The sequence below is a fragment of the Mandrillus leucophaeus genome, unplaced genomic scaffold (assembly GCF_000951045.1).
Source record: "Mandrillus leucophaeus isolate KB7577 unplaced genomic scaffold, Mleu.le_1.0 Scaffold1966, whole genome shotgun sequence".
Lineage (NCBI taxonomy): Eukaryota > Metazoa > Chordata > Mammalia > Primates > Cercopithecidae > Mandrillus > Mandrillus leucophaeus.
Genome location: NW_012101994.1, coordinates 12,412 through 19,541, shown reverse-complemented (window position 1 = coordinate 19,541; position 7,130 = coordinate 12,412).

Here is a 7,130-nt window from a genome sequence, read left to right as displayed (position 1 = left end):
TTTTATTATTATACTTTAAGTTCTAGGATGCACGTGCACAACATGCAGGTGTGTTACATGTGTACACATGTGCCATGTTGGTGTGCTGCACCCATTAACTTGTCATTGACATTAGGTGTATCTCCTAATGCTATCCTTCCCCTCTCCCCCCTCCTCACAATCGGCCCTGGTTTCATGAGGATGGTAAAATACCCTCCACAATTTTTCTAGCCTCTCCTGAGCAACATTGGTACCAGGAATAGAACCAGTCTTATTCTGCTGCCCCTTTAATTAATATCAAAGACTAATATAAAAAGAGAAGGCAGAATAATGTCATCTGCCAAATGAAAATGCAAAATCCAGAGTTTAACCAGAACTAAATAAGAAAAATAAAGCTCCAGGGTCAGTGTGTATAGTAATGTCACACATACTTTTGCTTCATGATCATGGTATTTCTAATCTCAACTATTCCTCTATTTGGGAATCGAAAATGTAGTGTGTATAACCCTGTTTCTGTGTTGTTATGCATTGTTACAGGTATTTGTGACTACTAGACTGTATACTTCTGTATACAATTTAGACTGTATATACTGTGTACAATTTGTGACTACTAGACTGTATACTTCTGAGAGTAGAAGAAACAACTGATCTTTGTTCATATGCACAAAAAAGATCTGCTACATAACAGTTCTTAATTTAAAACCTGCACAGATAGACACTGATTAAAAGGAGACAAAACAGCACGTAATTTTAATGTCATATTTTAGGAAATAAATAATTTAGTTTCCATCACACCTGTGTTTGAGAAAAGAAGCTTAGCCATTGGATTTGGAAAATGGATAAAAACAAGGAGAAGGCCGAGACGGGCGGATCACGAGGTCAGGAGTTCGAGACCATCCTGGCTAACACGGTGAAACCCCGTCTCTACTAAAAAATACAAAAAACTAGCCGGGCGAGGTGGTGGGCGCCTGTAGTCCCGGCTACTCGGGAGGCTGAGGCAGGAGAATGGCGTAAAAACCCGGGAGGCGGAGCTTGCAGTGAGCTGAGATCCGGCCACTGCACTCCACCCTGGGCGACACAGCGAGATTCCGTCTCAAAAAAAAAAAAAACAAGGAGAAGAAAATACTTGACAAAGAGTATTCTGCAGCTATGATGGAGCATGGATGAAGAGATAATTTTAATCTAGATAAGCCTATTATTTGGAGAGTGCATAAATGCACATATTCAGTAAAGAAACTGTTTATGCATAGAGCAGTTTTTTTCTGTGGAAGGAAACTAAATATTCTGTGCTACAAAATTTTCAAATACATCTCAGTCTTATATTCATGGGAAGAAAGTAGAAGCACTTTGGATGACCTACAGTTTAGCTGCTACTCAAATTGTATCCCAGCTGTTATGTCTTTATGGATGTCACCATTATAGTAAATTTTTTATTTACATATAGTAAATTCAAAATTTGAAGCAAAAAGTTCATTGCTGTGCGATTTACTTTACTTGGGAAAAAGTAGTTTTACAGATAACGCGGAATTGGTTAAATGTGACGTGGCAACTTCACAAAAAGCGTTGATTATAATTTAAGAATCCTTAAACATTGGGGGAAGTCACAAATTAGATATACACAGCAGAGATAAAAGTGTGTGAATGTCAGCAAGTTCTACTTTAATCCTGTAACAACAAAACTGCGTTGCTGGTAGTACCTATTTGAAACATATGAAGAATAACAAAAATGAGAGATAATTTGAGAATTCTTTCAGGTAGAGAGAGAGAGAGAGAGAGAGAGAAAATGTGTGTGTGTAAACTAGGGTGAAACTACCAGAGATAAGGGTATAAATTTCCTGTTTTTCACTAATTGAGAATACACAAAATAGGCAGCGAAATACCTTTCACAATTTATCCCGTCAAATATTGAAGAGGATATCTATGTATCAGTGGTGATTAGGAAGCTTAAATACAAAAATGGATAAAATTGGTCATATATCCTTAAGAAAGCCACCACTTAGTAAAGAAGATAAAATTCCAAATATGAAATTTAAGAACTGTTCTGCAAGTGCTATGGTAGAAATGTGGACAAGATATTTTAAATGTAGAAGTGAGTCAAGAAAAATTCTATGGAGGAAGTTAGCCTTATGATGACTTGCAAAGAAATTCTTCTGACAAAAAAGAAAGAAAATTTTATTCTATATCAATAAGCAGGGGCAAAGTGAGAAGAAAGGAAGCACAGTGGCCATTTAGGATATAAAAATGAAATCAGTCATTCTCTTCAATGGTCTTATCCAGAGATTCTTATTAAGTCTGATGTCTTGGTCATGTTTAGGGGCTCCATACAGCATAAGTTGAAAAAATAAAAATATGGCTACATTCCAAGGATAGCAACTTATCCCATGTATCTCTGTGGATTTCAAAAGAAGACTTGGAAATTAATGCTTCCCTTCTCCCTAGGACAATATCATTTCCAAGTTTACAAACACTGATCAAAGCAACCAATCAATTAATTATTCAATAAATGTTTACTTAACCATTATTTCAACATATATTTATACATCTTCCAATCTCTGCTGGATTTAAAAATAAAACCGATTCTCAGCCGCTCTTCTGACTCCCTAACTCTAAGGTGCTACATGGGATTACATCCAGCTATCCAGCATCCATGTCCTCAGTGTGTCATCTTCTTAATCGACCCTATTGCACCAACCTCCACCACACCCTACATATCCATATTCCCACATCCTGGAACAGATGACAATAAGGAAAAGACATGATGTACACCTGTTTTCTCATCTTTGTCTAATCTCACAATCTCATGACCAGCCTGCTATCATGTAACCTTATTCCATTTCTCAGATGTTTTATCACTCTAGCTCTGAGTCTATGTTCATAAAAGTCTATTGCTCAGGGCCATGCTTCTTCCTGATTCATTTATTTATAAATTCATTTTAAAACATATTTTTAAACTTTGTCTTTATTTTTAATTTTTGTGGGTACATATCATATATATATATATATTTATGGGGTACATGAGATGTTTTGATGCAAGCATGCAATATGAAATAAGCACATTATGGAGAATGGGGTATGCATCCCTTCAATCATTTATCCTTTGAGTTACAAACAATCCAATTGCATTCTTAGTTATTTTAAAATGTGTAATTATTAATCACTGTAGTCACCCTGTTATGCTATCAAATACTAGGTCTTATTCATTCTTTCTATTTTTTGTACCCATTAACCATCCACACCTGCCCCCAGTCCCCTACTACCATTTCCAGTTCCTGGTAACCATCCTTCTACCTTCACCTATGCTATACCTTGTATGTTCTAGAAAATACAGAGAGCTAGTCTTTGCTCTTTTGCTGTTCACATATGTACATCTATATACAGAGTCGGAAACAATAGCTAAAGAGATATGGGATATATTGGTACAATTTCTTCCACATCAGCTTTCACACTTTAGTTTGGCATCTGGGACTTTGCATGGTCATATGTGTGTGTAGGTAAAAATACAGTTTGGGGAGTTTATGAGTGTGAGTGTGTATTCACTCTTCATCTTGTTGTCATGCTTTCACCTTCCCTGCATCTCTCCATACTAGCTTGCCATAAGCTCTTTCTTCATCCTTCCTGGTAACTTTTCACAGCCTAACCATGATATAACTTACCTTAGTCTCAAAATCTCTACAAAATATCCCTCGGCATATTCTTGGGGTGCACCACTTAGTATGCCAACAGAAGATATTTATACTGTTCTTGTAGCCTCACTTCCCCTGGGATTGGTACCATAGTATCTTGGAGGTGTTGATGTAGTATAGTTAATAGACTCTGGAGAATTCCTCTTCTCAATCTCTTCCTCCTTATACTGAAACAATAGGGCAAGAGTTTATCACTGTTCTCTTGTTTTTCCCAAATTTTATATTCATTTACTGACAGAATACTTTTGATTTCTCACTTCAAAATTAAATTGCTAAACTCTTGGTAAACACTTGGGATTTTGTCTTTATCCTTTTATCCCATCTTCTTCAGTTCTCAGTTCCCTGACTCTCTCTTTCTTCTTCAAATTTCTCTTTCTAGTCCTAATATTTTATTTTCTCATTTTAAAACCCCCTTGATAGAATTTTTCATGGAATCAATATCTTGTCATCTATTCCATTGTACTTTTCTTTATCAATTCATCCACCAATGGACATTTGGTGGCAACTCTCTGGAAATCTCTTCTACAGTGTGCATATCTATTTGACATCACTCAAAGCTTACTGTTTGTGAACGAGATTTTTGTTGGGCTATAAGTCAAATACAATCAGTAGAAATTATTTAACATCATAGATTTCTGAAGCAGGAATAACAGTGGGAACTGACAAAAGGCTATCCAAAAAAATTAAGAGAAAAAATTGGGGAATTAATTGATCATAGGGGATTTTTCAAAGCTCTGAAATGTTCCTGAGAAGCTAAAACACACCACACACGTACATGATTATGAAAATGTCCAGAAAAGACCTGAGAAGGCCCTAATCTGTCATCTCTGGTAAAATAATATCAAAATATAGAATGTAACTTATACCACCAGAAAATACCTGGTACATTCAAGATGTCATACAGATACACATACACAGACATAAACCAGTGGGATTTTTATTATGTTGTGGAATATAAACATTGTAATAACAAAACCAGAAAATTCCTCATATAAAGGGCATTTATGAAAAACCTATGGCTCACATCATACTCAATGGTGAATATCCAAAGGGATAATTAAACTTTCCACCTAAGGTCATGAACAAGACAAGGATGCTTGCTTTTATGACTACTATTTAACATTGTACTGGAAGTTCTAGCCAGAGCAATCAGTCAAGAAAAGGGAAGAAAAATTATTCAAATTTTAAAGGAAAGAGTAAACTACCTTTATTTTCAGAAAACATAATATTACATGTAGAAAATCATAAAGAATCCACAAAAAAGTATCAGAACTCATAAACAAATGCAGCAAATTTGCAAAACACAAGAGCAATACTCAATCAGTTGTATTTTGTTGAACACTGGTGAAGAAATTAATGAAGGTCTAAATAAATGGAAAAATATTTTATGTTCATGGATTGGGAAATGTAATACTCCTAAGGTGGTCATTTTCACAAAAGTTATCCATATATCATGTGCAATTCCTATTAAAATCACAATGTCTTCTTTTGCAGAATGGAGAGAGAAAAAACTAAAATATATATAGAAGAGAACAGGCCCTTAAATAGTCAAAACAATTTAAACATGAAAAACAAAGTTAGACGACTCACATTTTCTTATTTTAACACTTACTACAAAGCTATTTTACTCAAAAAAGCGTGGTGCTGACATAAGAATCGTCATAAAAAGCACTGGAATTAAATCGAGAGTTGAGAAATATACCCGTATGTCTCTGGTCTTTTGATTTTGGGCCATGATTTCATGACCATTAAGTGAGAAAATAAATAGTCTGGCCAAATTGAACACAGCATGATGACTGTAGTTAATAATAATGTATTGTTGTACTTTGATTTTGTACCCTTAACCTTCACTGAAGTCATTTATTAGTTCTAGGAGCCTTTTGGCAGAGTCTTTAGGATTTTCCAGGTATAAAATTAAATTGTCAGCAAGGAGATAGTTTGACATTTTTCTCTATTTGGATGCTTTTTATTTCTTTCTTTCACCTGATTGCTCTGGCTAGAACTTCCAGTACCATGATTAATGGAAGTGGTGAGAGTAGGCATCATTGTCTTGTTCTGATTCTCAAGGGAAATAGTTTGAGCTTTTGCCCATTCAGCGTGATGTTGGCTGTGGATTTGTCATAGATGGCTCTTATCATCTTGAGGTATGTTCCTTCATTGCCCAGTCTGTTGAGGTTTTTTGTCATGAGGGGATGTGTAATTTTATCAAAAACTTTTTCTGTATCTATTGAGATGATCTTATGGTTTTCGCTTTTAATTCTGTTTATATGGTGAATCACATCTATTGATTTGCCTGTGTTGAAACAACCGTGTATCTCAGGGCAAAAAGCCTACCTGATCATGGGATATTAACCTTTCAAAGTGCCTCTGAATTTGGTTTGCTAATATTTTGTCGAATATTTTTGCGTTTATGTCCATGAGAAATAAAACCTTGAAGTGTTTTGTTGTTGTTGTTGTCTCTGCCAGGTTTTGGTATTAGGTTGATGCTGGCTTCATAGAATGAGTTAGAAAGGAGCCCCTTCCCCTTGATTTTTTGGAACAGTTTCAGTAGAATTGGTATCAGTTATTCTATAGATATCTGGTAGAATTTGGCTGTAAGTCCATCTGGTCCAGGAATTTTTTTTGATTGGTAATTTATTACTGATTCAATTTCTGAAGATGCTATTTGTCTATTCAGGATTTTAATCTCTTCCTGATTCAATTTAAGAGCTTGTGTACTTCCCAAAATTTATGCATTTCCTCCAGATTTTCTCATTTGTGTGAACAGAATTGATCATAGTAGTGTCAGAGGATCTTTTGTATTTCTGTGAGATCAGTTGTAACATTGCCTTTGCCATTTCTGATAGTGCCTATTTAGATAATTTCTTTTTGTTTGTCAATCTAGCTAGGGGTCTATCAATCTTATTTATTTTTTTGAAGAACCAAGTATTGATTTCATTAACATTATGTATGTATTTTTGCATGTAAATTTGATTAAGGTCTTTTGTCACTTTATTTTCTTCTGCTAGCTTGGGGGCTGGTTTATTCTTTTTTCTAGTTCCTTTAATTTTTATTGGTTTAAAGTCTGTTTTCTCTGATGTAAGAATAGCAATCAGTGCTCTTTTTCATTTTCCATTTTATGGTACATCTTTCTCCATTTCTTTACTTTGAGCCTGTGGATATCATTACATGTGAGATGGATCATTTAAAGACAACAGATGGTTGGGTCAGCGTACAAAAATCAGTAGCATTTCTATACACCAACAATGTCTAAGCTGAGAATGAAATCAAGAGCACAATCCCACTTACAGTAGCTGCAAATAATATATATAAAATGAAATACCTAGGAATAGAGCTAACCAAGGAGGCAAAAGATCTTTACAAGGAGAACTACGAAACACTGCTGAAAGAAATCAAAGATGACACAAATAAATGAAAAAACAATCCATGTTCATGAATTGGAAGAATCAATATCATAAAAATGGCGAT